A 23,004-nucleotide genomic window follows, 5' to 3' on the forward strand; every position below is an offset into this window, starting at 1 on the left:
CTGCATTTGTTGTTATTGGTTATTGATGTGTTATATCAGGGAAGATTATCCCTACGAGGAAGTCTTCTATTCTGGTAGACAATATGGAATTTCTCACCCTACGCATACTTAGTCTTTTCATTTTCTTCTTGCCCCGGGGAACAAGAGCGTGCTCCTTGCCACAGAGGTATGTTGTGCTGTAATTCTTACAGATGGAAGCTTCAGGTTAGCTAGGAGCTAATAAGAAATTTTTAACAGCACGGACTCCAGAGCAGGGCCAGAAAGTGCTCTGGAGTTTGCTGAGTGGGAAACAAAGATTCAAAACTGAAACTGATTCTGATCTGACCCGAGACTATACATTCCCTTGATATCAGGAGATCTCTTAATTAGCATAGAGTTGTCTGGGAATCTATTCTTTTCCTCATTTGCTTCCTCAAGCTTTGGAACCATTTGAATATAACAAGGCTGGTGCAGGCCTGTTAGGCGGTCAAATGGATAGGGAATCCAGTAAGAAATACCCCATTTTCTTTTTTTGCATGACCGATCTGGTAAGTCATGACAAAGTTGCTCATGTGAATAGTTAAAAATATTAGTCATTTTACAAGAAGGCAACTTTAAACTTTTTTCCTGTTTCCCAGAAAAATTAAAACCTAAACTAATATCTTTTTGTGCAGTTTGGTATCGAAGATTATTTCTTTCTGTCGTCTTCTGGGATTTATGCTTAGTAGCCTTGAAAAGAGATTTAAAATTGTTAGTATTTATAATAAACTAGTCAGTATTTTAGGTTGAGTATCACTCCATATCATGTTAATCAATCATAAAGCATATTTTGGAATTCCCTAACCAGATTAGTATTTACTTGGCTGTGTTTCGAATCATTCAATAGCGTCGAAGGCTTAAGTTGCTTAATTTTTCTAAGATGAAATCAAGAGTCTAGCATGATAAAGTGGAATGGGAACCTCAGATAGCATCCGGCATCAACTTTCGGATTTGAGACAGAAGAACCTGAGGCTGGAGAGAATGGGAGTCTTAAGTGAGGTCACAGTGCTAACTTGTGGCAGAGAGAAGAGAGGAAGAAAGAAAAGCTCCAAAGTTAGGCAAACTTCTTCACTGAAGGATTTTGTTGAGGGTCACTGGTAAGTTTGTTGCAGGAATTCTCCGCCTTCAGTGCCTCTGGTTCTTGGTCACGCAGCTTCGAAGAATGAAGAGGTGGACCGGATGAAGAGTGGTGGGCAGAGAGCAAGTTTTATTGAGCAATCGCACAAAGCTGCCGGAGTCGGAGGGGAGCCCGAGAGGGTTGCCCCAGGAGTTTCTAAGTTTTGGGATTTTTATGAGATCTTTTGCAGAACTATCTTAAGCAATCAGGGCGTGCTGAGTCATGCCAGTCAGGGCTCTGGTCATGTTATCTGTCTACCTCTTAGGTTAATGTCTACGTGCTGATGGTCTTTTTGGGCTGACATCCGGGGGCTATGTCTTAACTGCCCCTTGCCCCTGATAGGGACAAATGCCTTGTGGTTCATTGTCTTATTTTAGGACATTTTGCAGAAGTCACTTCTGGAAAGGCTGCAAAGCAGAATGCTAATGCGATCCTGTTTAAGCTGCAAAACAGGATGTTAGTGCTGTTTTATTTTAGCTGTCTGGACTCTGTATCTTCTTGTTGGGGACCCCGGCCTTGACTACCTGACTGTCCAACTCACTCCTAACATGCTGACGGGTGTTGTACATCTCCAACGTGGAGAAAAATTTTAATTGTAGGGATTTTTTTTTTAAGATTTATCTCTCCATTTTTAGAGAGAGAGAGAGAGAGAGAGAGAGAGAGAGAGTAGGGGGAGGGGCAGAGGGAGAGAATCTGTTAAGCAGACTCCCTCCCCGCCGAGTGAGGAGCCCAATTTGGGGCTCAATCCCACCACCCATGAGATCATGACCTGAGCCGAAACTGTGAGTCGGAGGCTTAACTGACTGAGCCACCCAGGTGCCCCTAATTGTAGGGAAATTTAATAAGCAGCTTTCCCCAATTTATTGGCCAAGGAACACCTTCCTGGCAGAACTGAGGAAGCGGAGGGCTCATTAACCCTGCTTTAGAAATACTGGTCTTTACCTTACTCCACCCTTTAACCAAAATATGTATTTTTTTTTCAAGTAAAACAGTCTTAACAGCAGTAATTTCACATTTTGTTGGCCCCATTGTTCTATATCTAGGGGAAAAGATATGGGGATGTGATGGAAATAAGAACAGTAAGTGACTCTGGAATTGTTTTTGTTCTGAATCTCAGGACATGAGTTAGATTTAAATCCTAAAAAATGAATTAACTGATAAGGGAAGAGAAGCTTCTTAACTTTCAGTAGGTAAACCATAAAACAAAGGCAGAGAATCAGCAACGTTTTGTTGCAAGGAGAACAAAATTCTTAAATGATATCAATACATATGGAGGCATAAAAGATGAACCTCATCTTGCTTCTTCTAACTCAGCAAAGCCCTCCAAATTAATTTACAATTGTGTCAGTAAGAAACTATAACAACTACTTTATATGAAACTAAATATATTCACTTAAATTAAAAAAAGGACATCCAAAGGAAACATTCTTAAACATTTAAGCCATTTTTAGTCAATTTAAGTCAAAATTACTAGACTGAACAGAACTCATTAGAAACTTTTATTATCCTCTCCCCAGGAGCATGTTAGAACTCTGAGGACAGAGATACACGTTTGTTGTCCACTGTATGTATTCCCAGTGCTTAAAAGAGTGGCACAAAGCAGATGCTCAGTAAATATTTGTTAAATAAAATAGTTAATTTTATTAACTAGTTATTCTTTATTGATAAAGTAATGCAGACATTCATTCAAAAATTTACACATTATGAAAGAACACAGGATGAAAAGTTACATTTACTCCTCATCCAGGATTTCCAGACTCCCACCATAGAGGAAACCATGGTAACCAGTTTGCATAATGTTCTTCTAGAATGTTTTATGCATATCTAAGCATACATACATATATGTGTATATGCACATATACATTTATATATATGGTTGTTTTTAAACAGGTAGAGGCACACTATATAGATTGTTCTACATGTTGATTTTATTCAATTAAATATCTAAATGACAGTTTTTTTTTTAAGATTTTATTTATTTGAGAGAGAGAGAGAGAGCACATGAGAGGGGGGAGGGTCAGAGGGAGAAGCAGACCCCCTGCTGAGCAGGGAGCCCGACGTGGGACTCGATCCCGGGACTCCAGGATCATGACCTGAGCCGAAGACAGTTGCTTAACCAACTGAGCCACCCAGGCACCCTAAATGACATAGATTTTAAGAATTGCTTCCAATAAATGAAAAACTATATAACACTGACATTTTATTTTTCATTTCTTGATGATTTCATATGTTATAAACCATTTGTGTTTCTTTTCTATGAATTGCCTCTAAGTTCTTTGTCAATTTTTCTATTGATTTAATGGTCTTTTATAACTGATTTGTAAGAGGTCTTTATATATGAAGGAAATGAGCTCATTGTCATATGTGTTGAAATATTTTTCCCAGTTGATCATTTGTCTTTTGACTTTGTATGGTATTTTTTTCTGTGCAGAAAAATAGTTTTCATATAGTCATATTCACTAATCTTTTTGGAATTTGGGTTTTGTGTATTGCTTAGGAAAGCTTTCTCATCTCCAAAAGGAAATAAATTCTCCTAATTTGCTTCTAATAGTTTTATTATTTTCTTATATACCCAAATCTTTAACTCACATCAAATTTAATTTGATGAAAGATGGCTTTAGTAGATGTTTTCCTCATGGCTCATAGGTTAATTAAGCCACATTGCTAAATTGTAATGTATTTAAGCATTCATTTAAAAAAATTTAACTTTGCTATTAAGGAAAATTCCAAACTTCTAAAAGTAGATAGTGAAGAGTGAGAAAGATGACCCGATAGACAAGATTTTGACATTCTTGACCTTATCTAAAGACTGGAAATTTTCATTTCTTTCAGTTTAACAACTTTATCTGTGTAGGTTGGAATAACAAGGGTGTGTTATTTAAAACTGATCCCTCACATTGCTCCCAACAAATAAACAACCATTTCCACAAAGGAAAACTTAAAAGTTTCTGTAATTTTTAAACGCTGTAACAGTGATGATCGCAGGGAGCAAAATATAAAACAATATAATTCTATTTCCATCCTTGTTATTCTTCTGTTACCCTTCACTCCATGATCTTGGGGTGCCTAAAATCACAGGGAAAAATCTGACTCGCTGAAGAACAACATCAACAGAATTCATTTTGTTAGTTTTCTAAAAGTCTAAGTGGATTTATGAATAGCAGCTAATGCTTGGATAATGATGCATATTAGTGTATTTTGTTATTTTGTGTTTCTGACACTATTTTTTATTTTTATCTTAAGTATTTTTCAATATGTACCTAGCTAGATTTGGTGAACTGAAGGCACAGCTAGTGTTAAAATGTGCTGCATTAAAATATAATCATTGTCAGTGAATGAGAAGACAAGCCACAGATTTGGGAAAATATTTGCAAAGGCATATCTGATAAAGGACTGCTATCAAAAATATACAAGGAATTCTTAAAACTCAACAAAAAAGAAAACAAACAACATGATTAAAAAATGGGCAAAATATTTGCACACAGACCTCACCAAAGATACAACAAATAAGCATATGGAAGATGCTCAACATCTTACCTTGTTAGCGAAATGCAAATTAGAACAACCTATCAGGATGGCCCAAATCCAGAACACTGACAGCACCAAATGCCAAAGGGGAAGTAGGGCAACAGGAACTCCCATACATTGATGATGGGATTAAAAAAGAACACAGCGATTTTGCAAGACGGTTTAGTGCTTGCTTACAGAACAAAACCTATCCTTACCGTACTATCCTTCAATTGCACTAGGTGGTATTTACCCAAAGGAGCTAAAAACTTAAAACCTGCACAACAGATGTTTATAGATGTTTGGCAACACAGTTGCCAAAACTTGGAAACACCAAGATTTCCTTTACAGAGGAATGGATAAACAAACTGGCACATCCAGACGATGGGATATTATGAAGTGCTAAAAGGAAATGAGCTATCAAGCCATGAAAAAACATGGAGGAATTTTAGTGAATGTTCTAAGTGAAAAAAGCCAATTTGAAGGGGCTACTAACTATATAATTTCAACTGTATGACATTCTGGAAAAAGCAAAACTATGGAGATAGTAAAAAAATCAGAGGTTGATGGGTTGGGGGCGGGGAGAGGATTTTAGGGTGATGAAAATATTCTGCATGGTACTGTTCTAGTGGATACACGAGATTTCAGATTTTTCAAAACCCATACAATGTACAATAGCAAGAGTGACCTGAACATGTGAACATATGGACTTTGGATGATCATGAGGTGTCATCAATTGTAACAAATTTACAGGAGAGAGAAGAGCTGAAATCTGATGGTAAGCTGAGTTTTCTTTTTTTTTTTTTTTCTGGCAGTTTTTATCAGTTTTTGCTACATGCATTTTGAAGCTCTGTTATTAGCTGTTCTAAGGTAGACCCTCTATATCCCAGCTAATACACTTTGCCCTAAGTATAATTTTTCTGATATTAGTATAGCTTTCTTTTGATTTAGTTTTGGTTTATCTTTTTCTATCCTACCTCTTAACCTATTTGTGTCTTTATTTTTGATGCATTTCTTGTATGACATATAGTTGGATACTGCTTTTTTATATCCAATTTGACAATCTCAGTCTTTTACTGGGGCATTTACATTAAGTGTGATTATTTATATGCTTGGCTTTAAACCTACCATATTGCAGCTTTCCTTTCTATTTGTCACGTTGATTTTTTTGTTCCCTTTCCTCTTTTTCTGTCTTCTTTGTGATTAGTTGAAATTTTTTATGATTTTATTTTATCTCCTTTGTTGGCTTATTAGCTATTACTCCTTGTGAGTACTTAAAGGAGATCCTCTGCAAATCTCTGGAGGCCTTTTCCTATATAGCTCTCTTTTTTCTGTTCCTCTGCCCTATGAACTATGCTTGCTTTGGTGTCCCCAGCAAAGAAGTCTTTCTGAGTTTTCTTAACTTTGAGTTCTCAACTTTTCTATGCTCTGCCTCGGGTCCCCCACACTTCTCTGGGGACTGAAAGCTTTCTCCATGCACTAAACTCAAGTGATCGTGAGACTTACCTTGTTTCCTATCTCTTGGGGATCACTGTCCTACTTTTCCTGATTTCCAATGCCATGAGAGCCATTGTTTCATATAGTTTGTCCATTTTTGTTGTTGTTTCAGGAAGGAGGGTAAATCTGTTATCTGTTACTCAATGTTGACAGGAAATGCATGTACTTATGAGGGGTTTTGGGCTACCTGTTCCCTCTGCCTGTAGTACTCTTTCTCTTGGACTTCACATGACAGAATCTTTTTAGTCATTTAGATCTTAGTCAAATGTCAGCTCCTTGGAGAAATTTTCCCTGATCCTCAATCCAAAGGAGCCACCCAGACACTATCACATTTTTCCATCCCTTTGTCTCTGATACTACTTTCTGATATTTCCCCCAGATGATTTAATTATTAGGTTTTTAAAACATCTTTCTTTTTTCACTAGATTATAAACATCAAAAGATTAGGGATGTTGTAGGTCATATTCACACCGATTTCTTATTGCCTGTATCAGTGCTCGACGTGTAGTAAGAATCTGATAAGCGTTCACTGAATGAATAAATGAATGAATCCTTATTTTTGTTACATTGCAAACTATATAATTACTACTCAAAATGTGGTCTACGGATCAGTGCCAGTTCACAAACTACTGGTCCACAATGAAATAAATATAGAAATTGAGAGTAACTTTAGAAACTTTCTACGAATTCAGTACAACAATTTTGTGTCTATTAAATATAATAGTATGGAACACTACATCAAAAACTAACGATGTAATGTATGGTGCTTAACATAACAATAAAAAATTAAAAAAAAGAAGAAATAAAGATAATACTGTAGCTAAAAAAATCTAATAGTAAAAATTTGAGTTCTTGTAGTTTGTGTGTCTTTTTAAAATTCTATTTTTCTGGTAATTGATTTTGTCTTTTATAGAAGTTATCAGTCTAGGATGGGTTAAAGTGAAAAAGAAAAACTGGCCATTTCAAATTGTAAATAGTTAAATAACCTCTGGATTATATGCCCCATAGGGAAAAGAGTACTGAATTTTTTAAAGGAATCAAGTTTCAAGGCAGTCATTTATTTTCCATTTAATTCTGACTCAGTATACATGAATTTGAATTTTTCATATTCACAATGAAGGTGATGCACCAGATCAGGAATTACTACTTTTCTTTTTTCATACTCACTTCTTTGGAAGCAAATTAAGTTTCACCTCCTGGAGGGGAAAGTATCTATGTGTATTATTTGGAACTTTTCTGTCATAAGGATTTGTCTCCTCTTTATTTATTGTTCAATCTTTTATTTATATTGGCAAGGACTCATGAATACTCCTTTATATCTTTGGTTAGAATTCAATACTGTGTTATTTATTTTGTTGTTTAAATTGTTCTAGTTTTGGTATATTGGCTTTTCAGATTGGCTCATGTGCCCCTTGGACGTGTCTCTATCCTTTTGGATTTTGAGCACTTCCTTATTAAGTGTACAATTTTAGATTTTATGAATGGATATACCCATATAACTACCATTCCACACAGAAATAGAACTTTTTCAATATTCCAGTCCTGAACCTCCTTCTTGTAAATTTCCACCCACTATAGGCAACCACTGTTCTGATTTTTATCACTATAGATTAGTTTTCCTTTGATCTTGAACTTCATATAGATGGAATCATACAGTAGGTACTCTTATGTGTTTCTAAGATGCTTCATGTTGTTTTGTGTGTCAGCAGTTCATCCTTTTTTTTTTTGCTGAACGTAATTACATTGTTTGGATATATGATAATGTGTTTAACCATTATTTTGTTGATGGGTATTTGAGTTTTTCCAGATTTTTGTTATTATAATTAACTTGCTGTGAACAGCTTTGAGGACATTTAGTTTTTTCTTTTTGAGTAATTACTTGGAGTGGAATTGATAAGGTAGGTGTAGTAAAACATTTTCCAAAGTGTCTGTCTTATCTTAAAATCCAGCAGCAATACTGAGTGTCATTGTTGGTCTACATGTTCTCCAATATTCAGTGTTGTTAGTTCTTTTGATTTTAGTTATCTTCGTAAAAGTAAAATTTGTGTTTCCTTAATGAAATGCTGGGTACATTCTCATGTACCTATTAACTATTTATATATCTTTTTTTTGTGAAGGGTTTGTTCAAGTTTTATTTTCTACTTTTAATTGGATTGTTCATCTTTTTTGCTATTTATTTGTTAGACTTTTATATGTTCTGGATGCAATCTTTTTATTATATATATATTCATTATGAATATTTTCTCCTGGCCTAGAAATTGCTTTTTTATTTTAAGAAGTCTTGGTGAGCAACAGTTTTTATTTTTTATTTCATCTAATTTATGAGATTATTTTATATTTTGTGCTGTTTGCGTCCCATCTAAGAAATCTTTGCTTACTGTGAGGCTGTGAAGGTATTACCCTATGTTTTCATCTGGAAACATTATTGTCATAGCTGTTATTTTGGATACATAAGGCATTTCAAATTAAGTTTTGTTTGTAGAATGAGTAGAAGTTGATACTTACTTTTTCCCACATAAGTATCCAAATTCCCAGATCTCTTTGAGAAAAAAAAAAGAAAAAAACACTTTAATTTTCCTTTGAATTACTTTGGTTTCTTTGTTGAAAATAAATTCACTGATGTATGAGTTTACTTCTGCATTTAACTTTTCTTGCACCAATGACACACTGTCCGGATTCTCTAGCTTTATAGTAAGTTTTGACATTAGGAAGTATTACGAATCCGCCACCTTTATTTTTCTTTTTCAAAATTATTTTTGCTACCATAAAAGTCCTTTGCATTTCCACAAAAATTTTAGAGTCAGCTTGTCAATTTCTACAGAAACAGCTTGCTGGGATTTTCGTTGGGAATGAATTGACCATACCAGCCAGTTTGGAGAGAATTGATATCTGAATAATATTAAGTCTTCTTATCCATAATCATAATATATGTCTATTTATTTACACCTTCTTTAGATCTTCTCTCAGCAATTCACAATAGTTTTCAGTTTAGAGATCTTATAGGCTTTTGTTAAAATTATCCCTAATTATCCCAATTATTCTTTGATGATATTGTAAGGGGGATTGTTTTTAAAATGTTATTTCTCAATTTTTTACTACTACATAGAAATGTAATAGAAATGTTTAGATTAATTTTTTATCCTGTGACCATGCTAAATTCAATGATTACTTCTACAAGTTTTTTTTTTTTTTAAGAAGATTTATTAGGATTTTCTACATGGATTCCTTAGTTATTTCTAACAATGTTTTGATTTTCTTTAAGATTTTATTTAGAAGGCAGTTATGTTGCAAACAATGAAAAATGGAACACTACATCAAAAACTAATGATGTAATGTATGGTGATTAACATAACATAATAAAATAAGATTAAAAAAAAGAAGGCAGTCATGTCTTTTCCTTTCTAAGTCTTTAAATCTTTTATTTTGTTTTGTTCTTACCATATTGCACTAGCTTTCACTGCCCATACAAAGATAAATAGAAGTAGTGAGGTGGTATATCTTTTGCTTTGTTCCTAACGATAGGGGAGTACTTAAAATTTTACCATAAATATGATGTTAGCTGTAAGTTTTTTTCATAGATGGCCTTTTATGAGATGAAGTTCCTTTTTATGTGATGAAGTTCCCTTTTATAACTTGCACGCTTGGAGGTCTTTTGTTTTGTTTTGTTTTTTTAAAGACACATTTATTCAGTGTCATGATCAGACTATTACATTTAGCAATCAACAGTATGGGTGCAACGAAAAAAACCCTTTGTTGGAATGCTTTACACTTTCCACAGAACAGAAACTAAAATAACCTGTTATACAGTTAGTCACAAATACAGTCCTCGAGTTTTTTGCCCATACACATGAGTATTGTCAAAACATGTCTTCTTTGTAGCAGCGAGGCCCTGCCACCACTGTGCTTGGCCGAGTTCACAAATCTGTCGTAACCTGTAGCTTCTCGGTCCCTTCTCTGGCTCTCCTCTCCTGCTAAGCTTTGTTTCCTGGCAGCAATTAAAACCTTCTGCCACTGCCGTAGCTACTGCTGCTGCTGGAACCACCATAGCCACCTTGGTTTCATGGTTTGGCAAAGCATTGGCCTCCACCACCATAGGGGCCAGAGCTTCTGCCTCCAAAATTTCCTCCTTCCATGGGTCCAAAATTTGAGGATTGATTGTTGTAACTGCCAAAATCATTAGAGCTTCCGCCTCCTCCAAAGTTGCTTCCATCATGACCAAGTCCGTTATGGCCATCCCCACGGCCACCATATCCACCACCACCTCGACTGCCACCAAAGCCACCTCGACCACCGAAGTTCCCTCCACGACCAAAGTTGTCATTCCCACCAAAACCACCTCCACCACCACCACCAAAATTTCCAGAACCACTTCGACCTCTTTGGCTGGATGAAGCACTAGCCATCTCTTGCTTAGATAGGGCTTTCCTTACTTCACAGTTGTGGCCATTCACAGTATGGTATTTTTGAATGACAATCTTGTCTACAGAGTCATGGTCATCAAATGTTACAAAAACAAAACCTCTCTTTTGGCCACTGCTTCGGTCAGTCATGATCTCGATCACTTCAATTTTCCCATACTGTTCAAAATAATCTCTTAGATGATGTTCTAAAGTGTCTTCTTTAATGCCACCAACAAAAATCTTTTTCACAGTTAAGTGGGCACCAGGTCTTTGAGAATCTTCTCTTGAGACAGCCCTCTTTGGTTCCTCAATTCTTCCATCCACCTTGTGTGGCCCTGCCTTCATGACTGCATCCACCTTCTCCACAGTGGCATACGTGACAAATCCAAAGCCTCTGGCGCGCTTGGTGTTTGGATCTCTCATTACCACACAGTCCGTAAGCGTTCCCCGTTGCTCAAAATGGCTCCTCAGACTCTCATCGGTTGTTTCAAAGCTCAAACCTCCGATGAAGAGTTTTGCAGCTGTTCAGGCTCTTTGGGAGACTCTGACTTAGACATGACGGCGGTGGGAGGGGAGCCTTTAACGATGCTTACTCGGCGGTGTCCACGGGCAGAAAGGGTCTTTTGTTTTTATAATCACAAGCGGGTTTTAAATTTTGGCAAATACATTTTCTGTATCCATTGAAATGATCACATGATTTTCTCTCTTTAGTCTGTTAATATGATGGTTTATATTGAATGATCTTCAAATGTCAAATCATGGATCAACTCCTCATAGTTATGATATAATATCCTTTCTATATATTGCTGGATTCAATTTGCCAATAGTTTGTTACAAAGTTTTATTACATCTATGTTCATGAAAGATGCTGGTCTACAATTTTCTTAAAATATCGGTGTCACGTTTTTGTATCCAGGTTCTGCTGTCATCATAAGAAGAGTTGGTAACTATTCTCTCCTCAGCCTTCTGAAAGGTTTTATAAAGTTCTTTGGGTTTTTTGGATGCTCATTATGTTTTACCTCTCTAAAAGCTGAGAAAGAAATTTAAATATACATATTATCCCCTTTCCTGAAATGTTTACTACGTAATGATAGCTCATGAGTAAAAAAATTTTGCATCCTCCGCAGGTTGTCTGTATCTACATATTGTAATTACTTACCTTCTTCTAAAACTAGCATAGGTATTTGAAGTATCAGGACAGCAAACCAAAATTAGCACTTATTTATGTGTGCACATGCATGTGTGTGTGTGTGTGTGTGTGTGTGTGTGTGTGTGTGTATCTTGTTTGAGAAAATATACAGTATCCTAGGAAGCATTTCTCTGAGTATACGGTGTGATAGCTGGATTTGAGCAACTTTTCATATTATTTCATAAAATAGAATGTCTACAAAGTATGTCTAAAAATCTATTCTTATGCTTTTTAATCAGCATGACAAGAATTAAGAATATTGAAGATTATTTAAATTCTCAGATGCACCAAAAGCTTTATTAGATCCAAGTTTTCTAGGCTTCTTTAAAATAAAGCTTTTCCTCAGGGCTGTTGAGGCCAATTGCACTCATTTTAGTTTCATCTCATTTTATGTTATCCAATCTCTTTCTTTCCAGAGCATAATGAGCTGTGAAGTGGCCAAAATATAATCAGGGAAGAGAAAAGAAAAAAAGTGAAGATCTTGAATTAGACACAAACTGGAAAAATGAGTCTCAAAATAGTTGAAAACAATCTTTCCTTTTATTTTAGCTTCTCTGATACATATGAACTATGATCGGCTTCTAGGATTTATAATTCACTCAGGAGTTTTTATTTTCATTTTCCCTTGTTATTGCTTCTGATAACAGTATATGAATAGAAATGAGAAAACAGATTTGTGGATTAAAACCCAAAACAACAGAATGAAATTCATACAAGATCAATTTATTCTAAATTACTGTTCTGAGGAAAATATTCTCATAATTTAACTCTGCTTTATATTCTGGGGAAAATGTAGGAATTTAAAATACGATTCACTTTGTTAGACAGGGGAAGAATTAGAACAGATGTTTGTGTTGTGATTTAAAATTTTGGGGACATAGACATTATTACCTCTTGAAAGCCAAGAAGTTTCTTTTCTTCTTCTTCCTCTCCCTCTCCTTCTGCTCCTTCTTCATTTTGTTTTGTATTTGGAAAGATCATGTGTGAAGTTATGCACCGGGAACATGAAACTGACTTGAAGCATTTTTACATCAGTAGGGGCTTTGTTCAGATGCAATCCTGCTAACCTTGGAATACCACACGGAAAGCCAAGTGTTGCATTTGGTGGCTTTTTTATTTAAATAGGTTATTTTCCCTTCATATCTCCATTTATTTTGTGTTTTTCACACACTGATAAAAATAAGACATGACCCGTATTTTGGTTAGGCTTGGAAAGTAATGCTTGAGAGCAGGAGAGGCTCCTGAAGCCAGAGGAAGGAAATTGAGAAGGAAACAGGGCCTGAGAGGGGCCATCTGACCTTGTTTTCTTTATAAAGAAATGTCTCAAGATGAGAGTAGAAACAATGTTTTGGACAACTGTATTAAAAAATTGTTTAGTAGGCACATTTTCCAGTCATGTTATGATGAGAAACAGATGTAGATGCTGTTAAATCATGTCAAATATGAACTGCCTGTGTATACTGTGAATATGTGTAAATATTTAACTAGAAAAAACAGTCACATGAGAACTTCTCTGGAGTAATCTTGGAAGCAGGAAACCACAAATTATAGGTCTGAAATTTACCATGCATGGCTTATGAGTTCAGATAAGTAAAACCAAATGAAGAGACTCTGAAAGTTTTATAAATAGTTCATGATTTTTGGTAGGGGAGGGAAGAGAAAGGATTAGTGAGAATTTTAATGTATTTCAAGTACAATCAGTACATTTAATTATAACCAAAGCACTAAGAATCATCTGATAGGAATTCAGTTATGCATTTGAATCTATTATATAATACTTATCAACTTACATAGGGACAATTACTGTGAATTCCTACCTTACCCTAATTAGGTTCTAAAGTCAGCATGAAAGGTAAAAATCATATATATTCAGACTTACCCTTGACAGTCTCCCTGGAAGGCATCCTGCTGGAGACAGAAATACATAGTTCTACTAACACAGTTAGAGTTGGAACTGATCCCCGTATCTTCTTCAGGTTTTGGAGGATGAGGGTAGCTTTGGTTTATGGGCCAAATGGGAGGGGGGTAAGTATTGACATCTTTAAAACTAGAAGCACGCTGTGATTCTAGTCAGATGCAAATGAAAACAGATTTGTGCCTTCCATCTCCTCCACAGCCTGGAGCTTATTCTCCTAGAGGGGAAGAGTGGAATGAAGTGGCCCTATTTTATTGCTTTATTTGTTTTCAAGTGTAATTTTCACTTCATCAAAATAATATCATCTAATTACCTTCTGTGCTTTAAATTATTGTACTGGAGTATAGTCTCCATATAGTGAGATGCATGGCTCATAAGTGTTTTAGTTCTCAGTTTTCACAATTGCACATATTCATGTAACTCAGACTGTTACCAAGATACAGAATATTTCCCTTCTTGCTCCCTTACAGTCAGTCCTGCCTCTCTCCTCTCTCCAGCCACAAGCATCATTCTGATTTCGGTCTCCACAGATCAGTTTTGTCTGTTCCAGAACTTCATATCAATGGCATCACCTGGCATGTACTCAGGGATCTGGCTTCTTTTGTTCAGCATAATGTGTGTGAGGTTAATTTATGCTGTTGCACAAAACAGTAATCCTTCATTTCTGTTTATTGCTGCCGTTGGTATCATACAAATATATCACAATTTGTTTACTTCTTTTCCTGTTTTTGGACATTTGGGTTGTTTTACAGTTTGGGACTATTATAAATAAAGTCACTATGAATATTCATATACAAGTCTTTGTGTGTCTGTATGTTTTCCTTTCTCTTGAGTAAATACTAAAGAGTGGAACTGGTGGTCATAGTGGATGTTGTGTTTAACTTTATTAAGAAATTGCCAAGCATTTGAAAAGAATGTTGTAGCTTTTTCCATGATGATCAGTAATGTCTGAGAGTTCTGGTTGTTTCCCATCTTGCCAACATCTTTTTATCTTCTATCATTATAGTAGTATCTCATTGCGGGTTTGGGGTGTTTTCCTAATAGTTCACTATGTTAAGCATTGTTTCACGTGCTTCTGGGCCACTTGTGGATCTTTTGTGAAGTATCTGTTCAAATCATTTGCCCATTATTAATTGGTCTAGCTGTCATTTTATTACTGAGTTGGAAGAATTCTTTGTATATTCTGGATATGGGTCCTTTGCCTGATAAGACATTTTGTGAATATTTTCTCCCATCTGTGGTTTGCTTATTCTATTAATGTCATTTTCAAGATTTACTTATTTATTTTACAGAGGGAGAGAGAGAGCGAATAGTGGGGTGGGGCTGAGAAAGAGGGAGAGAGAGTCTCAAGTAGACTCTCCACTGAGCACAGAGCCTGACGTGGGGCTGGATCTCATGACCTTGTGATCACAACCTGAGCCGAAACCAAGAGTCAGATGCTTAACTGACTGTGCCACTCAGGCACCCCTATTAATGTCATTTTTAGTGAGAAAAAATCTTTAATTTTTTCTTTTATACTTTCTGCGTTCTGGGTGAAAAATCTTCATGTACCTCAAGTTTTTGAAAATATTCTTTTATATTTTCTTCTGGAAGTTTTATAGTGTTAGCTTTTATATTTAGGTCTATGAGGTAGGAACTGAAGTTAATTTTTTTTTTCATAAAGATATCCACTTGTTCCAGGAGTATTATCAAAATGTCTTTTCTTTCTACATTGATTTGCTCTTTGTTGAAAATTGATTGACTATAAAAGTGTGTCTTTATTTCTCAACCCTCTCTCTGTCCCATTGTCACTTTGTACCTCCTCATACCAGTATCATGCTCTCTCAATTGTCATAGCTTTATTGTAGATCTCTTCATTTTCCTTAGCCATGTTTTGTTGTTTTTAGTGCAGAGGCTTTAGATATCTTTTGCTAAGTTTATCCATAATTTTTTTTTGTTTTTTGATGCTATTATAAAGAGTATTATTTTTTAGATATAATTTTACATTTGTTCGTAACTGTTATCTAGAAATACTGTTGTTTTTGTATGTTGACTGTGTTTCCTGAGGCCTTGCTAATTCAATTATTAGTTGTGGGATAGTTTTGTAGATTTCTTTGGATTTTTCTGCATATATAACCATGTTGTTTGTGAATGAAGAGAGTTTTATTCCTTTTTTTTTAAAGTTTTATACTTTCTATTTATTCTTCCTGCATTATTACACTGGCTAAACCTACCAGAACAATTTTAAATAGAAATGATGAGGGTGAGTATCCTGGTGTTGTTTTTGATCTTAACTGGTAAGTGGTCAGCCTTTCACCATTAGGTATGATATTAGCTGTAGCTTTTTATACATGTCGTTTTTCATATTGAAGAAATTCCTCTATTAATAATTTGCTGACAGTTCTTCTTTAATTTATGAAGGGGTATTGAATTTTTTCAAATGCTTTTTCTCAAACTACTAAGATATATGATCCTTCTCTTTCATTGTGTCAACGTGCAGAATTGTATTGATTTTTTTTAAGATTTACTTACTTATTTGAGAGAGAGAGAGAGAGTGGGGTGGGGGAAAGGGCAGAAGGAGAGGGAAAGAAAGTCCTAAGTAGACTCCCTACTGAGTGCAGATAGAACCCAATACGGGGCTTGATCTCAGAACCCTAAGATCACGACCTGAGCTGAAACCAAGAGTCGGAAGCTCACCTGACTACACCACCAGGTGCCCCTATACTGACTGATTTTTAAAAGTGAACAAGCTAGTATTCCTGGAATATATTTTGCTTTTTATATATTGCAAATGTTTTAAAGGCATTTTGTGTTTGTGTTCATGTGGGACATTTGCTTACAATATTCTTTTCTCCAAATTTCCTTCTTTGTTTTGATAGTGTCATAAAAATAGTTTAGAAGTGTTTTCTCTACCCTTTTCTGGCAAATAGAGTTAGTAACCCTTTCTACATTATATGGTTATTTTGAGAATTGATTGAATGAATCTGTATTAAAATCTTTAAAACATACATGTGGTATACATAAATAAAATATTATTTTATCTTTCCATTAATATTACATTAATATTACCACATAAGCATCTATTAAATGAAATTCTGTATTCTGATATTTGTAAGCTGTGGCAACATCATTTATTTGTTTATATGACATACTTAATTGGAAGACAGTATATTTAGCTCCAGGGTAATAAAAAAATATATCAGGATATGATCTACTTTTTATAGAACTTCCTTATAATTATGAGTAGGAACACTATGAAATTCAGAGTTCATCCTGATATAGCACATATATCTCCAATATGGTTTTGTATTAATATTTAAATGTATTCTAGTTTCTGAGATTGGTAGTTCATGTATGGGGGAATTTATAGTAATTATCCACCAACACATTATTATACTCCCTCGTACTTCTCCCCCCCCTTGATCTTGTTGGTAAGTAGGATTTCTCCTAAGTTGTATGGCTAGAAGATGTGTATTTGATTATATACATGCCTTCTGAAAATATTCAGGGGTCATACTTATTCTTTCAAAAAGATGATGCTTAAAGTAGAACTTTATTTGAAAGCCGATAAACCTACCAATTTTGAATGCAAGTCACCCTCATTTCAACAAAATAAAAATTATTTTGTTAGAGATTGTGCAGTAATTTTCACAGAGGGTGAGTTGCGGGAGGAGAGGATTGTGTTTGTACTTAAGCATCTGAAGTGCACATACATATTTATTAATCTGAAATTATTTCTTCCTTTATCTAGAGACACCTTTGTGTCAGCTTTGTGTCAGCCAACAATCTGTTTTTTTGTTTGTTTGTTGTGTTTTTTTACTTGACGAAGGTCACAATTCTTGTCCAAATGTGGGGATATCTGAAAAAGAAGGAAGGGACCTGCCAAAGAACCAGTGGGTGGTCTTCCTTTTAAGTGCGGGAGAGGCCAATATCAGGGTAACACAACCAGTGTTTTACCAAGTGCTACCTAAAGCAAAAGTTAAGAATTTACACATTTAATCTTGAATCTGTGTTTCTGTGTCTTGATTTTCATGAATTTCCCAGTAAATATTTATGTTAAAAACTTTGAATCGACTCTGTCTTCCCTATCTGAAGACGGATAGGGGAATCGGTATCCCATGGCCAAATACAGAGGCACTAGGGGACCAGCACTATTAGCTTCTGAGCTTGGAGTGGATCCACAGGACTGAGAGAGAAAATGTGAGACTTTTTTAAAAAAAGATTTTATTTATTTATTAGAGAGAGAGCATGAGCTGGGGGAGAGGCAGGTGGAGAGGAAGAGGCAGACTCCCCGCTGAGCAAGGAGCCTGATGCGGGGCTCGATCTAGAGACCCCGCCGGGATCATGACCTGAGCCAGAGGCAGACGTTTAACTGACTGAGCCACCCAGGCGCCCCTAAAGTATGAGACTTAGGACACCGTGCCGTCAGTGGTGGAACCCAGCCGTTCCCATCAGTGATCCTTGCCACAAAGGAGATTAACTAGAGCCTCTGACCCTTTTTCTTCACTTTTCCTAATGCCCTATATTGTAACCATGTTTGAAGTAAGTATCTTCCCATTGATCTCCACACTGGGGATCTGGGCTACTTGTTATTCAGTTTATTCATGTTAATAAAACAGCTGTTATTAGACAAAAACCCTTGGCTTTGTGGTATTTTGAAGCTCTTCAGAAGACTCCCACTCTTAGTACTTTATCTCTATACCTTTCATGGGCCCTCTCTTTCCTATAGAAATGTCACACACAGAAATTATTTGTCCCATGTCCCATAGAAGTGTCCTACAAGTATTTACTGAACACCAAGACTATTGAGTGCTTAGGGCACAAGGGCAAGCAAAAACATTCACTCCATCTGTTCTCCTGAGGCTTTCAGTCTGATATGGAGACAGACGTTAATGAAATAGTCATGCTAATAAAGTCATAACTACAAAGTAAATTGGGTCCTGAAGGGAAAGGAACCCACTTTTATGAGAGCTTGTCCCTGAGACTGTTGAAGATAAAAGGTCTTTTCAAGGACTTCTTCCATGTCCTGATCTTATCTCATTTTATCTTTTACAAAACTGAGAACTTTTCAGAATGTTGTATTGCTCATGTCAAGTTTTGAGATCAACTGTTGAGATGGTCAATGCGTATGAGAATTCAGTGAGAGCCACAACAATCAATACATTTCTGAGCTTTCTTTCACTGTTAGTAGAGGCCAAAGAATTCTTATGATACTAGACTAGAGAGGGAAACATGAGAGAAAGAATAGGTTTAAAAAGGTGAGAAGTTGTGGAAATGTTTTCCAGGCAGATAGATTTGATCTTTGATTGGTTTGTCCTTAGTATCTTAGTTGGTAATGTGTACAATATGTACATTTACATATTTCTCCATTTCTACCGATGGGATCCAACTTGTATATACACTAGCATCTCATTCATCTTTCCAGGCTGCTGGGCATTCTTTTGGAAGATCTGTTGGGCACAGGGTCATAATGTTTGATTTAATTTTCCTGTTGTCATTACCTTAAGCAGGTTCCCTTGACTCTGCTCAGTTTCTACATCTCTAAAACAAGCAGATCATACTCCAAGGATTTGTTTTTATGATCAAAATGAAATCAGATTAACTGTAAAGTGTGCACAAGCGTAAGTGATATGATTATAAGCCATGGAGGAGGGTAAACTTCCTTCTTGATGTCAGAGGAAATGTCAAGGTGATGTGGCAGCGGCCATCTGTGGCGCAGGGTCAGAAATAGGAACAGAAGATGAAATTTTGGCTCCACAGAGCTTTCTGCCCCTTTTATATGTGCATGTATCCACTTACACATCATTTTGGAAGGTATTTACTTAAACGATAATTCAGAAAAGCCTTATTAATTGGAACAAAGATTGGGCCTAACAGGGACTGGATTTAATGCAAAATATCTCTGCTTAATTGATGCAATAGTATAGACATATAACAAAGAAAAATGTTACAAGTATTCACTAGACTAGACTTTTCTAGCCCCCTAAAACATTTAGGAGGCATAATTTATATAGCCTTAGTTTGAAATACCATCTATCTCTTCCTTTTATTCTCTATTTTTTAAGTTCTCTAAGACATCTGTGTGGCATTGATTTGTTGTCATAAAGCAAATAAAACTGTAACTTAAAAGTACTTTAAATATAATTTTCACAGTGTAGTTGAACAATGTTCTTTGTACACTTAGAAGTTAATATTGTAATTAATTTATTGATAATTTGAAAATAGAGAACATAAGTAGGTGGATTGGGGGACACGGTGGATGGGGCGTGCCATTCATCGAGATGAGGATGAAAAACACATTTTTTAAGAAAGATGGTAAGCTCATTTTTTTGGCATGTTTAGGAAACTCTAGTACTTGGAGACAGGGATGGCCAGTGGGCAATCTAACGGATATCTCTGGAGCTCAGAATGTAATTCTGGCTTGAAATATGGATTTGGGATCCATTGGCATTAATGGATCAGTGACAGTTAAATAAAATGTAATGTGAGAAAGAAAGCACATGAACAGAGACCCAGGGAACACCAATATTTAAGAGATGAAAGGCGACAAGGGGGAGCCCGGGGTCTGAGGAGAGATGACAGCGAGGTAAAGGAAGACTGGGAGGAAGTAAAGTCCTGAAAACCAAGGGAAGGGAAATATTGAGACAGCATCCTGTGCTGGGGGAAGGTCAGTAAAAAAGGGTTGAAAAATACCCATTGAATTCAGCAAAAAAAAAATGTCTACCAGTTTTGATGTGAGTATCCCGATAGAGCTGTGTCTGAAGTTCACTTTCAGGGCTTTGAGAAACAAGTGTATGGTGAGAACTGGAGCAGTAAGAGGAAATTTCTCTCAAGAAGCTTGCCTGAAGGTTAAAAAACAAGCAGTGACTAAGTAGGGCTTCAGCAGAAGGGATTTTTTTAGAGGTAGGTGGGATTTAAAACATCGTTACGCATTTAGAGGAAAGAAAGTAAAAAAGTTTCTTTGAAGATACAAGAGAGAGCAGGGATGATAAATGTGCTTTCTTTCAAGAACTAGGAGGGGGTGGCTCCCAAACATGGTGTAGGGGTTGGCCTTCCATAGGACAAGAAAGGCAGCAAGTATATAAGAATGGTCTCTAACTCCTCTGGGACACAAAAGGTGAGGTGGTTGAATGACAGATGGAAGGAGGAAGGATGTATTGGATGGGAAGGTAGAAATAACTGTTGTTTTCTTCTGTCAGTCAAGCAGTCATGTCCTGAGCACCTGTTACACTTTCAGCACCATAATGGGAATTAAGGGTGAAGAAAAGCAAATATGATGCCTGTCACCATAGAGTGGTGGTGGGAGGCAGATATAAATCTTTTATTGTTTTTGTTTTGCATTTTTCCAGGAGGGGGTCTGTAGCTTCATAATATTTTCAAAGGCATTCGGGAAGACCCATAAGCTGGGTGGTAAAGATTAAAATAAAAATTCTAAAGATGGTCTATTTTTTATTTTCATTTTAAAATATTGATATATAATTGACATAATATTATGTTAGTTTCAGGTATATAGCTTAATGATTTGATATTTGCATATATTATAAAATGATCACCACACTGAGTCTGGCTAACATTTATCACCACACATAGTTACAAACCCTTTCTTTCTTGTGATGCGAACTTTTAAGATCTACTTTCTTAGCAACTTTCAAATATTCAGAACAGTATTATTACTTATAGTCACCATGCTATACATTACATTCCCAGAACTGATTTATATTATAAATGGAAGTTTGTATCTTTTGACCACTTACACACATCTTGCCACCCCTCACCTCTGGCAACCCCCCATTTGTTCTTTATATCTGTGAGCTTGTGATTTTGTTTTTGTTCCTTTTTTTAAGATTCCACATATAAGTGAGATCATATTGTATTTGTCTTTCTCTGTCTCACTTATTTCACTTAGCAAAATGCCTGTGAAGTCTATTCATATGACAGGATTTCCTTCTTTTTTATGACTGACTAATATTCCATTATGTGTGTGTGTGTGTGTGTGTGTGCGCGCGCACGCACGCGTGTACCACATTTTCTTTATCCATTCATCCATCAGTGGACACTTAGGTCTTGGCTATTGTAAATAAGGCTGCAATGAACAGAGGGGTGCAGAAATCTTTTCCAGTTAGTGTCTCATTTCCTTCAGGTAAATACCCAGAGTAGAATTACTGAATCATATGATAGGAGTGTTTTTAATTTTTTGATGAAACTCCATAACTGTTTTCCATAGAACAGGCATTAATTTTAATCAAACAAATAAATACAAATTTTGGGTATTGATAAGAGCCATGAACAAGAGGGTTTTGGAGTTCTGGGTATTTTGACTCAGTCAGAGAGCTGAGGGAAGGTTACTTGACAGATCTTTGGAAAATAGGGAGAGAACACTAGATATATAATATTTAATAAATGTTAGTTTTTCTTTTTCTTTTTGAAAATCATATCATTTGGAAGAGACAGTATGTCTTAGCGTACATTAATCTTCTTCCCCATATGTCCCTTTATAAAACTTTCCTCATCTAAGAAGACTTGACATACTTGTAAGGGAGTTCCTTGTGTGTTTTTTTTTTTTAATAAATATACGTGTTTACACTTCCAAAATGAGAACCACGAAGGACTGCATGACCCATTTTTAATGGGCTGTCCCTGTGTTCCTAGCTTCCAGATATCACAACTAACCTTAAGTTGAAAAATAGTCTCATCCTGTAAGACTGACAACACATTTTACATGCAAAAACATTACATTATGGTAATGTATATTACCCTAAATTAAAATGTATATTACCGTAAATTAAAAGTGTATATTACCATCCCATGTATTGCAATAGGGGCTGGTGCATTTATAATTCCTTTACTGCCTTTTCTCAGGGAATCTGAAATTAATATGTAGTAGGAGGCTGACTTCTGATTAATGGATATGTTTTTTAAAAAATGAATTTTGGACACTCATTAAATATTTCAGAAAGGAATATAAGCATGTTTATCATACCTTGGCCTCTTTCTTTCCACAATCACCATGCTTTCTTCTTTTTTTAAAATTCAAGTATAATTAACATACAATGTTATATTAATTTCACATGTACAATATAGTGATTCAATAATTCTATACATTATTTAGTACTCATCGTGGTAAGTGTGCTCTTAATACCCTTTATTTGTTTCACCCATCCCCCACAGCTACCTCTCCTCTGGCAACCAGGTTGTCTGTTCTCTACATTTAAGAGTCTTTTTTTTTTTTTTTGGGTCTATTTTTTCTTTCTTTCTTTGTTTTGTTTCTTAAATTCCACATATGAGTGAAATCATATGGTATTTCCTGACGGACTTATTTTGCTTAGCATCATACTCTCTAGCTCTAACCATGTCGTTGCAATATATATATATATATATATAT

General features: G+C 35.7%; 1 protein-coding gene and 1 pseudogene across 3 annotated transcripts in view; one reads left to right on the forward strand and one right to left on the reverse strand.

The window, feature by feature from the left end:
- The window catches only part of IPCEF1 (interaction protein for cytohesin exchange factors 1), a 181,346-nt gene that overhangs the window by 11,172 nt on the left and 147,170 nt on the right, over positions 1-23,004 (forward strand). The gene's annotated exons all lie outside the window — the stretch shown is intronic.
- LOC114209341 (heterogeneous nuclear ribonucleoprotein A1-like) lies at positions 10,113-11,096 on the reverse strand (annotated as a pseudogene).

The sequence above is a fragment of the Eumetopias jubatus genome, unplaced genomic scaffold (genome assembly GCF_037043125.1).
Source record: "Eumetopias jubatus isolate StellerSeaLion01/CBP00866 unplaced genomic scaffold, mEumJub1_p1.0 scaffold_6, whole genome shotgun sequence".
NCBI classification, from domain to species: Eukaryota; Metazoa; Chordata; class Mammalia; order Carnivora; family Otariidae; genus Eumetopias; species Eumetopias jubatus.